This window comes from Oryctolagus cuniculus, chromosome 15 (assembly GCF_051225735.1).
Source record: "Oryctolagus cuniculus isolate XC-2025 breed Fujian yellow rabbit chromosome 15, ASM5122573v1, whole genome shotgun sequence".
Lineage (NCBI taxonomy): Eukaryota > Metazoa > Chordata > Mammalia > Lagomorpha > Leporidae > Oryctolagus > Oryctolagus cuniculus.
The window spans coordinates 70,407,997-70,424,923 of NC_142881.1; the positions used below are offsets into that span (position 1 = coordinate 70,407,997).

The following is a 16,927-nucleotide window of genomic DNA, read 5'->3' on the forward strand; positions in this document are numbered from 1 at the left end:
CTAAGGAAAAGCCGGACGAAAAAGGTGCCGGAAGAAGCTATTGAAAGCCTAGGCATAGACTCGGATACGGACTACGGGGGGAAGCTGGGAGAAATCTCTAAGGTCGAAAGCGAAAGTGAAAGCTAGAACAAACAGACTCGGATGCGGACTGTGGGGAGAGGCCAGGAGAAATGAGGGAGGAGTATTGTTGGAGGAAAGCTTGGGGAAACATACCGGGTAGAGAAAAATGTTAGGGAAATTGAAGCTGCGGGGGGCAGGCCGAGGCGGAGACGAAAGCCACTTTGGGATTCTCAAGTTAGCCCGGGAATGGGGGGCGAAAAGTTGAAACCAGAAGCGGAAACGTAAGCCAGATTGGGATCCGTCTGATTAGCCCGGGGAGCAAAGGACGGGAAGCCAAATCGTGGGGCGGAGACGTGAGCTGGGTTGAATTCGCCAGGTTAGCCCGGGGAACTTGGATTGAATGCTAGTGGCGGAGACGTAAGCTACGCTGTGTGACTCGCGGAGGCTGCCGCGCGCAGACAGAGCGTGCGGGGCTCAAGTAAATAGGGAACGCTGGGCTAGTGCAAAGCAGCGTAGATGAGAGAGGTGCGGGCTGAAGCGGCTCAGAGCCAGAAAGCCGCTGAGAAGCAGCCTCGGGGCGGGCGCCGGGAAGCCACGGGGATAAGAGAAACAGAAGTTTAGAAGTAAAATGAGAGAGATAGGAATGTTGGCAGACAGAAGTAAAATGGGAGAAATAGGAATGCCCGGAGATAGAGAAATAGAGAAATAGAAAGGCCTCCCCACAATACTGCAATGAGAAGGCTTGGATTCGGTCTGCCTGATTAGTGAGGCGATGAGCACCTGCGGGCGGCTAGCAGCTTATGCGCCGCAGGTCACCGAAGACAGGCACGAATTAACATCAATAAGGCCTCCCCACAACACAGCAATGAGAGAGCTTGGATTCAGTCTGCCTGATTAGTAAGGCGGTAAGCACCAGCGGGCAGCTCGACCAGAGTATGAGCTGCAGGTCACCGAAGATAGGCACGAATCAACACCAATAAGTCACCCCACAACATGGCAATGAGAGAGCTTGGATTCGGTCTGCCTGATTAAGGCGGTAAGCACCAGCAGGCGGCTCGACCAGAGTATGAGCCGCAGGTCACCGAACACAGGCACGCATCAGCGCCTAAAAACCTCCTCACAACATGGCGAAGAGAGGACCCGGATTCGGTTTGCCTGATTGATAGGACTTGTAAGAACCTGTGGCAACTCTAGCAAGCAGAGCAGAGTATGTGCCGCGGGGCACCGAAGACAGGCGCGTATCAACGCCAAAAAATAAAAAGAAAGGGGGATCTGTGGGGAGCAACTCGGACTAGACTGAGTTACTGGAATTAAGACTTATTCTATGTATCTGCTCTCCCACAATATGGCGCCGGGAGAGAAGAAAACAGCTTCTACACAGCTGCCTCCAGTTCAGCCAATAAACTGTAGGACTTGCTCCTGATTGGAGGAGAGCAGCATACTCGGCGTGTGGGCAGCCGAGTTAGGATTGGTGGAGGAGGATTATAAAGGAGGAGAGAGACGGCATGCACCAGGAACATCTAAGGGGAACATCTAAGAGGAACACCTGTGCAGCCCCCGAGAGAGCCGGCCGGCGGTGTGCCGCTCCCCTGCGGAAGTGGGGAATGTGGCCAGGGGGAACTGCCCTTCCACGGAGGTGGAAGGGACAGTAGCCAACCCGGGAAGAACCAGCAGCAAACCCGGGGAGGGCCGAGCAGACGAAAGAACAGCGCAGGGTCCTGTGTCGTTCCCCCATGAAGATGGGGAGCGACAGTAGTTATTGTAGGGGGTTGTGTCATGTTAAACTAGGATTATAGGAGTTAGTTATGCTACCTTTCTTACTATTTTCTATAATTTTGTACAACACTACACTTAGCCCTTCATTAAACGTTTGGATTTTACAATGACGGCTCTGATAGATTCATTATAGGGAGATTTTGCCTCCTGATCTCATTATCATTGATTAGAAACTATCATTTCTCCTTGAGTAACTTTTGAGATTATGATTTCTAATACTAAGTTCATTTCATCTAGGGATTTTAATTTACTGCTATAAATTATCTGAAGTACCATTAGGGCTTTCATTCGTAGAGTATTTGTGTATGGAAAATGTGTTATTTTCAAGTTTTAGATTCACATCTTCTAATCTTGGTGTTTAATTGCCAGCTATTTGTCCCTTGGAAGAAAAGTTTGGAGAAAGACCCAGGTTGCATGGACTCCTTTAAATTTCACCATGGGTGCGGTCCCTCGTTTTGAGCAGTGTATGTTGCTGCCTCCAGGGAGGGAGGGAAATGTGAAAAAACAGCTCTCCCCGGGCCGGCGCTGTGGCGCAATGGGTTAACACTCTGGCCTGAGCGCCGGCATCTCATGTGGGCACCGGTTTAAAACCTGGCTGCTCCACTTCCTATCCAGCTCTCTGCTACGGCCTGGGAAAGCAGAAGATGGCCCTTGTCCTTGGGCCCCTGCACCTATATGGGAGACACAGAAGAAACTCCTTGCTCCCAGCTTTAGATCTGCACAGTTTCAGCCGTTGCAGCCAACTGGGGAGTGAACCACCAGATGGAAGTCCTCTCTCTCCCTCTCTGACTTTCCTCTCTGTGAAACTCTGACTTTCAAATAAATAAATAAATATGAAAAAAAAGCAACATGTCTCCAGAGTCCGGTGCTGTGGTGTAGTGGGGAAAGCTACTACCCCATATGGTTGCCAGTTCAAGTCTCAGCTGTTCCACTTCTGATCTAGCTCCCAGCTAATGCACCTGGGAGTGTGCTGGAAGATGGTCCAAGTCCTTGGGCCCCTACACCTATGTGTGAGACGCGGAAGAAGCGCCTCATCCTGGTACAGCTCCAGCCATTGCGGCCTTTTGGGGGAGTGAAGCAGTGGATGGAAGACTTCTGTCTGCCTGTCTGTCTCTCTGTCATTCTGCCTTTCAAATAAATACATCCTTAAAAAATCTGTAACTCGGAGAGTAGGATTTAGACAACAGGCATGGGCATGGGCAGGGGCACAGCATCTAACAATTTATTCTCTTTCTTGTTTTCCCAAGAATATTCCAAGAAGGGTGATCTTGCAATGCTGTACCCCCAGGGATTGGGCCTCACAGCAAGGAGAGCTGCAAGAGCCCAGCAGGAGTTGGGTTTTGAACACACGATGCGTGCTGCTGTGGGTTGCTTGAGCAGGTAGGGCCCTCTTGCTTCTCTTTTTCCTCTATCCCAGCCACTCCCTCACTCTACAATCCCTCAAAAATGGCTTCTCACAGAGGCAGTAGTTTTAGGGAGCTGTACTTTCCAATCTCCTTGTCACAATAAAGCTGTCCTTTGAATTGTCGTGGGAGACCAATCATTTGTTGACTCCCCAGGCAAATGAACCCCTTTTGTCTGATATATGGAGGGGCAGGGGAGCTGCTCTAGGACTTGATGAGAAGTGTCCACTCCAAGCTAGAGGGGTGGGCATTTGGCCATATTTGTCCTGTAGTTTGGGGCCTTCTCAATACACAGTTGCTCCTTATGCACAGAACCCTGGAAAGCCAGCCAGTCATTTCCCGCGACCTCTTTCAAAGCAGCAATGGTGACCAGAAGTGTGCAAGTGTGTCAGGTCCTGTCCTGGTCACTTGAGTTGTCAGGCACCACCCAGTGACAACCTGAGGCAGCAGGCACTGAGTCTCTGGCCCTAGCACCTTGCATCTGAAACTGTGCAGAGAAAAGCCCAAGCATTGTTTCTGGTGGGAACTGGGACTTTGCGTCTGGCTACTACAGACCTTCACTCTGTCTGGTGTGTGGAGGCTCCAAGGGGCCCACTGTGCAGTGCGGCACAGTGCAATACTTCCAGCAGGGAGCCAGAATCAGGAACAGCAGGGTGACGTGTGTCCGGGCAGCTGCAATGGGGAGCCTGCTAAGGGGTTGGGGCAGTCCCTGCTCAGCTCTGTGCCTCCCCTTTAAGGTCTTTGCATGTTCCTCTGCGACCTCTGCTGGCCGGTGGTTGTACTGCAGAATTTTCAGGTGGACATAGTGTACCTTAGAAATGCATTATTCATTGACTCAGGTGAGATGTGGTCAAAATCAACTCCTAGAGGACATTTTGAAGGTATTTTTAAGTGCGCCATCTCCACCGAGGTCCCCCTTAGCTTGGTGAGCCTGGTTGTCCAATTGCCACCACAGTGGATTCACAGCAGCCACAGACATGCTGATGGTTTCCTCAACACAGACTGTGTGATCCAGACCCACAGGAGAGTCTGGGTGGGGGTGGGGGGCACATCTTCCTCTTTGCATGCCCTTCCTACAATGTCCCAAAGTCACACTGAGCCCTATCAAAGCATCAGCCATGGACACCTGTGGGGCAACCCCAGAGCTCAGCTCCTGGTCCTCCAGTGGAAAGTGGTTCCTGAGAAGACTTGGCCACGGCCACCCATCCTCAAGGCCACCCCACCTGAGCCGTGCGCCAGAGTGGACCCTGGGTTTGAGTCCCAGCTGCTCCACTTCTGATCCCGCTCCCTCCTAATACGCCTGAGAAAACAGCAGAGGAGGGCCCCTGCATCCTTGTGGGAGACCTGGAAGAAGCTCCTGGCTCTTGGCTTCAGCCTGGCCCAGCACCGGTCATTGCTGCCATTTGGGGAATGAGCCAGTGGATGGAAGATTTTCCTCTGTCTCTGCCACTGTTGTAACTCTGCCTTTCAAAAAAAGAGAATAAATATTTTTTAAAACCACCTTTCTTTGCCAGTCTGGGAAATGTGACATTGTAGATTTAACATTATGCAAGGAGATGCTACCAGGAGTATCCAAAGGCAGGAGCAAGTGAGCAGCACCTGTGGGTGGTCAAGGGAGGATATTGGAGAAATAGGTCTGCTTGCATGCAAAATTAGGCAAAACTGATGCAAAAGATCAAGTCACAAGACTCAAGACAGGAGCAAAGATGACAGCAGTGGCAGAGGGTGGACCACTACCCCCCAAGCACTGTAAGTTAATAGCTCCCTCGCGCAGGTCTGTGACAAGAGTGTTCACAGCTCAGGGGTCCTAATTTATCTCAACGCACAAGGCAGACACCAGGGGAGGAAGTGGAAAATACAAGTCTGAACAAAGGCAAGGTCAAGGCCTGCTTGTGAAGTCACTCTCACAAGAGGAAAACGGGGGCTCTCTGAGGCCTGGAGCAGGTTGCCAAAGAGGGACAGGTGGCAGCTCCACGAGTCACTCCCCTCCCCTCACCCAAGGCTGCTGCTTCTGCAGCTCCTGCACCTGCCTCACCCCTGCCCGGATATGCCAAGCAGCTCTTTCACAATCCGGGCTGTTGAGATGGAGAAGGAAATTGCACACGGCAGGCCCTGGCTCTTGAGATCTGCAGATGTGAGCTTCCTTTTTGAAGTCACTCTAGGTCATTGTGCAACTCAGTAATGTCTGGACCTCAGATTCATGGACATCTCTAAAATTCGGACACTGAGGGGGTTGTTTTGGGCTCCCAGAGCCTCAGTGGGGTGCAGATGGGAATCACCCTAACGTGATGATGTGGGAAGTGTTCTGTTTCTCAGCATCAGGTTTTTAGCACACAGTTGGGGGTAAGAGGGAGTGAGTCAACAAGGAAGAAAACTGCCTCCACTTCTTGAAGGGAGTTCTCAGAAGACCAGGGCCTGGCAGCTCAGCTTACAGGACAGGCATAAAGAGTGCACACCTGCCAAGCCAGCACCAGTTTGTCTGGAGCTCCTGGGACCCCAGAGGAAGCAGCCTGTGAGTGTCTCGTTTTCTTTTCCCTGTGGCCTATGAATATCCTGTGGCCATCTGGACAGTGTACCATGCTGGAGTTGAAGGGAGGAGGGTCTGCAGCTCTTCTGGTCTTGTAGTTGGGTTTGGGAGGTGGGGGCACACGGGGTGGGGAGGTGCCCGTCTGCCCTCCACTAAGCGGCATGGAACCAGCAGGGCACCTACTTGCTGAACGGGGGTGCGGTGGGTGAGTAGGATGGGACACCCTCTCTTAGATGCTCTTGCCTGGAAGCCTCAGGTGGGCAGTGCAATTCCACCTTCTCTCTTGGCTCCTTGTCTGCTCCTGGTTTCTTCAGAAAGAGAAGTGGAGGAGAAACAGATCCGGCATTCACAGGCTTGGGTTCAACACCCATCCCGATGCTTCTCTCTTGGCCTCTAGACTTGACTTAAAATGATTCTTAATGAATTAGGACTCTGGCTTTCCAACCATGTGTCCAGAGGAGTCCTTTTTTTCCTATAAAATCTTACTCTGGAGGCTTAGCTTAAAGTGAACCCTGCATGGGTTGAGGGGCGGTGGCTGCCTTATCCATCTGAATCTCAGGTCTGAGACCTCTGAGCCTGCCTGTGTCTGGATCCTTCCTTCAGCAATGGGTGATGGCATTTCTGAGCCGTCTTGAGCTGGTGGGAGAAGGTGTATTGCTTTCATTTTTTCCCCCAATTCAGTCTCAAGGTCCCAGAGTTGACACAGTTGTGGGACAGGGGACATTGCTCACGTACTGGCCTGGGTCGGCCCCTGAGTGATCAGGAAGGCTCTACAGGGATGAGTGCAAGCCTTTGAGCTCAGCTTAGTGTTTCTAGAGGCTTGTGGGGCACCTGAGGAGGTGGCAAATTCAACAGCGCGAGAGGCTCGTGAGTTACAGGGTTCGCCTACACGGCGCATCATCAGCTGTTGGAGAGGCACCCCTCTGGCCAGGTAGCCCCTCTCCTGACATTGACCGAGCTGGCCTGCTGACCCTTTTTTCTTTGCAGGGCACCCTTTGGCTCTGTGTCCAGCCTCGGAGACTCCCACTTCCACCCTCATTACTTCACGGTTTCTCTCTTTGGCAGGAAGACACCCAGATGCAGAGAGTGGCCCGGGTCCTGCACTTACCCTGTGCTCTGTTACCATCTCCTGTCAGGTGGTAACTGGATGTCCTGTTGGGTAGTTGCTCATACGTCCCACAAGCCCTTTCCCCTGGCCGGGGCCACCTGGTGTATCACCTTCCCTCATAAGTCCCCTCTTCCAGCCCTCTCAGGTACACTGGGAAGAACTGCAGGGGCTGAGTCTCTGCAGCTGCTAACTTGGTGGGTGAAACTTGGGTGAAAACGTGCCCTGGGTTCCCTCGGGGGCTTTCTTCTGCTTGGGGGCCACCTCTGGTTCAGAACTGGCAAATCGCCCGGCATATGCTGCTGCACTTGCAGACTGAGCTCAGTCAGACGTCACTAGGCATTGAGAACCCTGGTTCATCTTCCTTCTTTCCTTCCTCTCTCCCTCCCTCCCTCCCTCCCTCCCTCCCTCCCTCCCTCCTTTCTTCCTTAATTGAAAGGCAGAGTTCCAGAGAGGTAGAGGCCAAGACAAAGAGAGAGGTCTTTCATCTGCTGGTTCACTTCCCAGATGGATGCAACAGCCAGAGCTGTGATGACCCGAAGTCAGGAGCTTCTTCTGGGCCTCCTGCATGGGTGCAGGGGCCCATGGACTTGGGCCATCTTCCACTGCTTTTCCAGGCCACAGCAGAGAGCTGGATCGGAAGTGGAGTATCTGAGACTTGAACCAGCTGCCATATGAGATGTCAGCACTGCAGCCAGAGACTTTACCCGCTATGCCACAGTGCCCTTCCCTCCCACCCCACCCCCCTCCCCCATTCATTTTCCAACACTGTGAGTTGCCATTGCTAACCCACTCAAGGCAGCAAGTCAGTGAGGGAGTAGAAGGTTGCCTGTCTGAGCTGAGCCAACCACCTCCTGTTACAGACAAGGTGAAAGAATCCAAGAAGGCAAAAGTCCTGCCTGGAGGGAGCACTCACTAGGTCCTTGGGGATGGAACACACAGCCTCAGTGAGGACCCTCCATGCTGGCCGCTGTTTCAATGGCAGTGCCCAAGAAAAAGCAGAATGGCGTGGGGGACGTGAGAACGAGGACATTGTGATCAACCCATGTGAGAGTCCCATTGCTCTCCGAGGCTGGACCGTGTGCCCATCTTGTCTCCAAATCACTTTGAGCATCTGGCTGCTTTGAGCTCCATAGCAGGAAGTGGGAGGGGTAAGGAGTGGCTGCTTCTGACCTTCAGGAGCTGGGCCATGCCCTATACCGTGTCCTAGAGCCGAAATCATGTCCTTTCCTCTCTGTTCTTCTCCCCAGGCCATGCTGCTCCTCCTCCTGACCTCACTGTTCCTGCTTGCCCAGCCCCGGGGATGCCTGGAAGAAGAGATGAGGACCTACTCCCAGAGGACAGTGAGCAACGCCTGCACCCACGTCATGTGTGGCCCAGTGGAAGACAGCCTTCCTGGTCGAGATGGACAGGATGGCAGAGAGGGCCCCCAGGGTGAGAAGGGGGATCCAGGTGGAGCTGGGACCAGGGCTTGTCCTGATGGCAGGGGTGGGCGTTGGAATTGTCACCGATCCAGCGCATCTGGATAGCTTGTGACGGAAAACCCGGAGATGGGATCTTCCTTCCAGGGGGTTGGTTCCCTCTTCTGCAGCACCATGTGCATTCCATCGGCTGGCAAGTGAGCAGCTTTCCTGAGCCCCCAGCTGCCTCCCTGTATCACCCAACCCTCCTGGTTCCTCCCCAAGGCCCCAGCTGGCTCCCTCCCTAAGAACAAGCAAATAGTTAGTAAATTACCCCAAATAGTTGGTAAATTACTGATATTTAGGGCCCTCTAGAGCCCTTTTCAGGTAGCTAACAGGTGTTCATTGACTAAATGATGCCTACGCAGAGTGTTAAATATCTTCAATATTTAATTAAATTTCACCACATGAAAAGTGGGCAAACACTCAGGCCTAATCAAAAGGGTTTTCCCTAACACATTACAGGGGGAGAAGGGAAGCTCACATTTCTTTGCTTGGCCCTATGCTGGGGCATTCAGTGGAGTAGTTCATTTAATCCTCTTAAAGGTCTTACAAGGAATAGACTAATCTCCCTTGATGGGGAAGGAAACTGATGCAGAAAGGCTAAGCAACAGCCAACCAGAATGTGACAAAGGCATGAGTTTCTTTTATTTTTTTTAAGATTCTTATTTATTTATTTCAAAATCAGAGTTATACAGAGAGAGGAGAGGCAGAGAGAGAGAGAGAGAGAGAGAGAGAGAGAGAGAGAGAGAGAGAAAGTCCTCATCTGCTGGTTTACTCTCTATTTTCACAATGGCCGGAGCTACACCAACCCGAAGCCAGGAGCCAGGAGCTTCCTCCATGTCTGCCACACAGCTGCAGGGGCCCAAGGACTTGGGCCATCTTCCTCTGCTTTCCCAAACCATTAGCAGGGAGCTGGATGGGAAGTGGAGGAGCCAGGACTCCAAGCAGCACCCATATGAGATGCTGCCATTGCAGGTCTCGGAGGCTTTACCTGCTACACCACAGTGTCGTCCCTCAAGTAGCATCTTAACTGCAAGGCCAAGTGCCTGCCTTCAAGGTTATTTTAAAAACATGGCACGATAGAAAAAAACAAAAACAAACACCATGGCGGGGCCGGTGCTGTGTCCCTGCTGCTCCACTTCCCATACAGGTCTCTGCTATGGCCTGCGAAAGCAGTAGAAGATGGCCCAAGTGCTTGGGCCTGTACCCACATGGGAGACATGGAAGAAGCTCCTGGTTCCTTTTTTTGGATCAGTGCAGTACTGGCCATTGCAGCCAACTGGGGAGTGAACCAGAGGATGGAAAACCCTTCTCTGTGTGTGTGTGTGTGTCTGCTTCTCTCTCTGTGCAACTCTTTCAAATAAATACAATAAATCTTTAAAATGAAATACAAAACAAAGCAAAACAAAACAATGGCATAGTCATTAATTGTATGATGATAGCAGATATAAAGTCAAACATATAGTCCAATCTTATCTCTGGTTAAAAGAAATTCAGAAAGGTATGTATTTTTAAAACATGGGATTTAAGAGATTATTTTATAACCTGATTGTGTCCGTGAGCTCCTGTTTAGGGACTGGCACATGGAAGGTGCTTAGTAAATGTTAGTTTCCTGCCACCTCCAAGGTCAGTTCTGTATCTACATACAGCACAAAGTACTCTTTCCTACAGGATGATGACTGAATTAAAAATTACCAGGTATGGATTAAAACAAAAGGGAACTCAACAAAATATTACAAGTAGTTATTCCTGGGCAGTAGGATTTGGGAAGCTCCAAAGTTATACCATGTCTTCATGTATTCATGCATTCAAATTTATTTACTCTTTCATTGATCTCACAAATCAAAAGGAGTATTATTAATTCTGATTTAAAGTGAGCTATGGCACATTCTAACACATTAGATCCTTAAAGCACTGATTTTAGGAACACAGTAAGAGAGACGCAACCTCCCTGGGCTTGTTCTCCTTCTCCCTTCAAAGAAGTGTACAACACAACACAGTCTTTTGGTTTTCATTAGAGGCTCCAAATGCCAGTCACAAGAGCTGTCAAGCTGCAGGGCTGGGCCAAACACATGTCCTCAGCTAAGACCTCAGGGAGGCCCAAGAGGCCACTGGGAAGGAGTCTCAGAACACTTGGGCTTTCCTACCACAGTCTCAAGCCCAGAGAACAGTTTCAACAAAGCCACCTGGAAATCCCCTTGCCCTCTGACAAAGGGCGACTGTGTCACTCCAAAGCATAGAGATGGGTTCAGCCTGCACAGAGGGAGAGCAAAGGAACAGCGATACCCTGAGGACCCCACTTGTAGATGGTCCCGGGGGGAGAACTGGAGGCTGCTTACTGTGAGCCTTGCAGGTCTTGCAGGAGGGCACTTGATATGGGGGGTGGGGAGGGTTAAAAGGTAATCCGACCTGGAGGCCCAACACAAAGGTAACCTCACTAAGAGGATGATTTCCCCTAAACACAAATGCCAAGGATGGAACTGCAAGAGGCAGGCTGGAGGAGGCACGTGCAGCAGCCATAGAGAACTGCACAGGAGGATCCCTCTGAGGACCTCCCAGAGACAAACAGTCAGCACTGTGTCTGCAACATACCCAGCTCCCAGACGCCTGGTCCCCAGGCAGCACCCACTGAAGACTACACCCACCTTCCCCTAACTATTCCCACCATTCCAAGGGGTCCAAAAGCAGCTGTTGCTGGGGAACAAGGGAAAAAAGAACGAGAGAGAAGGCACCAGCTGCACCCTGTTCCCCAAGCCAGGCTCCTCAGCCCCTCCTGGATGAGATTGCATTATCTATTTTAGAAGAAAAGTTGGCCGGTGCCACGGTTCAACAGGCTAATACTCCACCTAGTAGCGCCAGCACACTGGGTTCTAGTCCCAGTCGGGGTGCCGGATTCTCTCCCGGTTGCCCCTCTTCCAGGCTAGCTCTCCGCTATGGCCCAGGAGTGCAGTGGAGGATGGCTCAAGTGCTTGGGCCCTGCACCCCATGGGAGACCAGGAGAAGCACCTGGCTCCTGCCTTCGTATCAACACGGTGCACCAGCCGCAGCGCACTGGCTGCAGCAGCCATTGGAGGGTGAACCAACGGCAAAGGAAGCCCTTTCTATCTGTCTCTCTCTCTCACTGTCCACTGTGCCTGTCAAAAAAAAAAAAAAAAAAAAAAAAGAAAGAAAGAAAAAGAAAAAAAGTTTATGGCTTTACCAACTGGACTTCCTGACATCTCAGAGTGACCGGGATTACCTATGCATCTGCTTGATTTCACCTGCGGTTAGAGTGGCAGCAGGAAACAGTCTAGTTTAAGGGGGATTTCTAATGATAAAATCTAACAGAAATCTGGAAAGATTCCTAAACGTGAACTAGTGCCATTTTCAATACCTAAAGGCAACTGCAGGCCTTCAAGGTCTCCAGCGAGACCAGCGTGTCGTTTCTGCAGCTCTCCTTACCCGTTGTGCAGGAGGGTGTGATGATGGTCCACCAGGGACTGAGTGAACGAGCCCAGGAGCCCAAGGCTCTCATAAGGGATGCTCTGCGGCCAGAGGACAACCACTGAATGAGAACCAGAGGCACAAAGAAACCATTAGGGCACCTGAAGACCGGCAGGTAGGAAAGAACACTGATTCTACCAAAGTAACTACCGGGGAAACAGGGTCTGAAGGAGGGCACCTGAATCTCCCTCCTGTATTTCTAAAAAGCAGCTCCAATGGATGTGTGCCACAAAGAAACGAGGTGATGATCAGGCTCGTGCACTGGCGGAACGGATCCGATTTTTCATGAATTCCACCCCAAACATTATTTCCTAGACTTGTAGGAGTCTGCGTGCTTTGGCCAGCTTCTGTCCTGCAAACGGTGGCTTGAGCTCAATCTCGCAGTTAGAATCATGCTCTTCCACTCTTGCACACCACGCAGACACACTCGGAAAATCAGACTCGCGAAGGTTTAACAGCAACTCCTCGTTCATGTAAGGTTTTTGTGGTGACCTTACCAACTCCTCCTCAGGCTCTGTTACAAGCCTTTCTGTGAATCACTGTCAACCCCTCCAAGGTTTAGTGCTCCACTTAGATCTGCACCAAAGGCAACACTACTTCTCCCAGGATGCTGTTTAAAGTCAATATTCCAATAAAGTATAACATATCACTGCGGCCTCCTAACCGCGCGGTGGAGAGGGGCTGGCATCTGCCAGTTCCACTAAATTCCAACTCGAATCTTCAGTTTCCCAGCTTGTGTGTTCGAACAGGGTCGCGGGATCCTGGCACAGAAAGGGCACTTGGGAAAACTAGAGTCCCACGCCTCCATCCTGCACACGGTGAAAGGAGGGCGGAGGTGGTCAGAGCGACACCGGTGTGGAAATGACACCCGTCCAGGTTCCAGGATCTCCCGGGAAAGATCCAAAATAGCTTCTCCTTCCTCCTACATGATACCGGTTTACCCCAACCTGTTTCCGGGCGTCTTTCCCGTTCGTTATCCTGGAAGTGAGACAGCAGTAGAGCTGTCCTCCTGCTGTCACACCGGTTCTTGCTCACCAGTGAAATCCTAGCCGTCCCTTGGGTTTATCCGCTGTTTTCCAAGCAACTCCCCCTGCTTCAAACACTCTAAAGCTTCTAAAACCCCGCTTAGCGTCCGCAGGCATTCGTAACCTAGGCAACCGCATGGTGCGCATGCGCACCGACCCCGTTCCCATGGCGCCCCTGGCGCTACGACAGCCCGGAAGGCCCAAACACAGGCGCCCGCGCCCGCGCCCCTCACGGCAAAGTATCCCAGCCTCAGCCCCGTGACCAGCGAGGGCAAACGTCTGGCCGTAGCGAAGTAGGTGGTAGCAACCCTTCCGGCCTTCGTGTTCGCAAGCACCATGGCTCTCAGTGGTCAGGTGGGGAGTCATTCCCGCCCCGAGGTGAGGAAAGCCAGGGAAACCGGTTTCCCAAGGCCTGGAACACCTGCCAAAAGCCTTGGCAGCCTACTGCGCCTGCGCCTCCTTCTGGGTTCCCGTCTTTCCCTCTGCTCCCAGGCACACGAGCTGGAACTGCGCCTGCGCGGCCTCTCCTCTAAGTGGAGGCGGAGGCCTGGGTGACAGGAGTGCTCTCTCCAGGCGGTTGTCTCAACCGTGTAGTAGCCAAAGGAGAGCGTGAGGACCGCGAACCAGAACACACTGCCCCTCTGGAAGTAGGCCGCGTTGCCTGCCTCCATCGCCATCGCCATCGCCATCGCCATCGCTGCAGCTCCTTTCTGGGCTGCGCGGCCGGCTCTGCTCCCAGTGCAGTGGATGTAGGACCAGCAGGGGCGGGCCTGGGCGGCTGCTCCGCCCAACCCGCGAGGAGGGAGGAGGGCCCCGGGCTTGCCAAGCACAGGTGGTGGCCCGACTAGCCCCGTCTTGGCCTGGTCATTATCTGTAGGGGACACCCTTTCCAAGCGTCGCTCTCTGTAACGCTGTCTTTCCAATACATACATGTTTTTTAAAGAAAGATAAATAGGGGCCGGCGCTGGGTGCAGTGGAATAGGCCACCACCTGTGGCCCTGGCATCCACATATAGGCATCCTTGAACTGAAGAGTTAAAATTGTATATGTGCGGGTGTAAAAGTAAAGCTTAACCTTACAGGTTATAACATTCCTGGTACAGCTGTAAAAATAAGACAGAGTGAAGTAGCACCTTGACAGTAGGGACTCCATTTTGGAGCACTGATACTCCATTCTGAGAAAGCAAACCCCTCCCCCCACCCCCACCATGAGACTCTGGTCTGAAACTATGATCTCAAATAGTCGGACAATAGCAGTGCACTACATCACCCTTGGCAGAGCACAAAAACCCCCTAGCATGATTGCTCAAGTGGCACCTGGGATACCTGGGGTAATAATGAAGATGTGATTTGTCTGTGTCTTACATTAATGTCAAGTCCTAATTGCTAATTGTAATATTGTAACTGGTATTGTCAAGATTATGATGAATATTAATTTCACTTAGGTTTTAGGTTATGTTGACCCCAGTAACCATATACTCTCTTTTGATTTTATGTACTCTCTTTTGATCTTAGAAACTGTGTATAGCAACTGTGCATAGCAACCGTGTATTCCCCCTTCCCCAGTTTTGCGGTTTTTGCCTTTATAAACCCTAACCATTGGTTTTTCAGGGCTGCTCTGCTCTTGTATGGTCAGACAGCCCCGGCATGCTGGATAATCAATAAAGCTTCCCCTTGCTGTTTGCATAAGAGACGTGTCTCTTGGTGACGTTTTTCGGGCGGTCGCCTCTAACAGAACTATGACCACTTGACCATGATGGATCTTTATGATTGCTGTCAGTTTTGATTTGGCAGTATGTTAAAAATTTTCCATATATTGTCGCTCCCCCTCTTCGTGGAGGAGCAACACAGGACCCTGCGCTGTTCTTTCGTCTGCTCGGCCCTCCCCGGGTTTGCCGCTGGTTCTTCCCTGGTTGGCTACTATCCCTTCCACCTCCATGGAAGGGCAGTTCCCCCTGGCCACATTCCCCACTTCCGCAGGGGAGCAGCACACCGCTGGCCGGCTTTCTCGGGGGCTGCACGGGTTCCCTTAGATGTTCCCCATAGATGTTCCCGGTGCATGCCGTCTCTCTCCTCCTTTATAGTCCTCCTCCGCCAATCCTAACTCGGCTGTCCACACGCCGAGTACGCTGCTCTCCAATCAGGAGCAAGTCCTACAGTTTATTGGTTGAACTGGAGGCAGCTGTGCGGAAGCTGTTTACTTCTCTCCCAGCGCCATATTGTGGGAGAGCAGATGCATAGAATAAGTCTTAATTCCAGTAACTCAGTCTAGTCTGGTTTGCTCCCCACAGATCCCCCTTTCTTTTTATTTTTGGCGTTGATACGCGCCTGTCTTCGGTGCCCCGCGGCACACACTCTGCTCTACTTGCTAGAGTTGCCACAGGTTCTTACAAGTCCTATCAATCAGGAAAACCGAATCCGGGTCCTCTCTTCGCCATGTTGTGAGGAGGTTTTTAGGCGCTGATGCGTGCCTGTGTTCGGTGCCCTGCAGCGCATGCTCTGCTCTGCCTGCAGGGGCTTACAAGCCCTAACAATCAGGCAAACCGAATCCAAGCCTTCTCATTGCCGTATTGTGGGGGAGACCTTACTGATGTTAATTCGTGCCTGTCTTCGGTGACCTGCGGCGCATAAGCTGCTAGCTGCCCGCAGGTGCTCATCGCCTCACTTAATCAGGCAGACCGAATCCAAGCTTTCTCATTGCCATGTTGAGGGGAGGCCTTATTTTTCTCTATTTCTCTATCTCCGGGCATTCCTATTTCTCCCATTTTACTTCTATCTTCCAGCATTCCTATTTCTCTCACTTTACTTCTAAACTTCTGTTTCTCTTATCCCCGTGGCTTCCCGGCGCCTCGCCCTGCCGGCAGGCTCCACGGCGCCGCGCGGCTTCGCGGCTCTGCGCGGCTCGGCTTTGCGCGCACACTCCGCGGTCTCCGCGCTAGCCCCGCGTTCCCTATGTACTTGAGCCCCGCACGCTCTGTCTGCGCGCGGCAGCCTCCGCGAGTCACACAGCGTAGCTTACGTCTCCGCCACTAGCATTCAATCTAAGTTCCCCGGGCTAGCCTGGCGAATTCAACCCAGCTTACGTCTCCGCCCCACGGTTTGGCTTCCCGTCCTTTGTTCCCCGGGCTAATCAGACGGATCCCAATCTGGCTTACGTTTCAGCTTCTGGTTTCAACTTTTCGCCCCCTATTCCCGGGCTAACTTGAGAATCCCAAAGTGGCTTTCGTATCCGCCTCGGCCTGCCCCCCGCGGCTTCAATTTCCCTAACATTTTTATCTACCCGGTATGTTTCCCCAAGCTTTCCTCCAACAATATTCCTCCCTCATTTCTCCTGGCCTCTCCCCACAGTCCGCGTCCGAGTCTGTTTGTTCTAGCGTTCACTTTCGCTTTCGACCTTAGAGATTTCTCCCAGCTTCCCCCCGTAGTCCGTATCTGAGTCTATGCCTAGGCTTTCAATAGCTTCTTCCGGCACCCTTTTCGTCCGGCTTTTCCCTAGGCTGTTTGCTAGTCTCTCTCTCCGGTATTTTCCCAGTTCTTCCCGTTTCTTCCCTCTTAAGTTTGCTATCCGACCTAGGTTTCCTAATCCGAGTCACGGCACCATTATGTCGCTCCCCCTCTTCGTGGAGGAACGACACTAAGCCCTGCCTAGGCTTCATATCCGAGTCACGGCACCATTCTGTCGCTCCCCCTCTTCGTGGAGGAGCAACACAGGACCCTGCGCTGTTCTTTCGTCTGCTCGGCCCTCCCCGGGTTTGCCGCTGGTTCTTCCCGGGTTGGCTACTATCCCTTCCACCTCCATGGAAGGGCAGTTCCCCCTGGCCACATTCCCCACTTCCGCAGGGGAGCAGCACACCGCCGGCCGGCTTTCTCGGGGGCTGCACGGGTTCCCTTAGATGTTCCCCATAGATGTTCCCGGTGCATGCCGTCTCTCTCCTCCTTTATAGTCCTCCTCCGCCAATCCTAACTCGGCTGTCCACACGCCGAGTACGCTGCTCTCCAATCAGGAGCAAGTCCTACAGTTTATTGGTTGAACTGGAGGCAGCTGTGCGGAAGCTGTTTACTTCTCTCCCAGCGCCATATTGTGGG

The 16,927-nt window shown here is 52.2% G+C and overlaps 1 protein-coding gene and 2 long non-coding RNA genes across 3 annotated transcripts in view; 2 read left to right on the top strand and 1 right to left on the bottom strand.

The window, feature by feature from the left end:
• LOC138845395 (cytoplasmic polyadenylated homeobox-like protein 2) overlaps positions 1 to 16,927 on the top strand; it is a 99,288-nt gene that overhangs the window by 68,268 nt on the left and 14,093 nt on the right. The gene's annotated exons all lie outside the window — the stretch shown is intronic.
• LOC103347188 (uncharacterized) overlaps positions 3,953 to 16,927 on the bottom strand; it is a 31,258-nt gene continuing 18,283 nt past the window's right edge. Inside the window, exon 3 of the long non-coding RNA XR_007913583.3 lies at positions 3,953 to 4,703. This is a non-coding gene — a long non-coding RNA (uncharacterized LOC103347188). The remainder of the gene's footprint in view (positions 4,704 to 16,927) is intronic.
• Positions 5,338 to 9,411, top strand: LOC149122053 (uncharacterized). The gene is made up of 2 exons (XR_016221034.1): positions 5,338 to 5,751; positions 8,122 to 9,411. It is a non-coding gene; the product is annotated as an uncharacterized LOC149122053 (long non-coding RNA).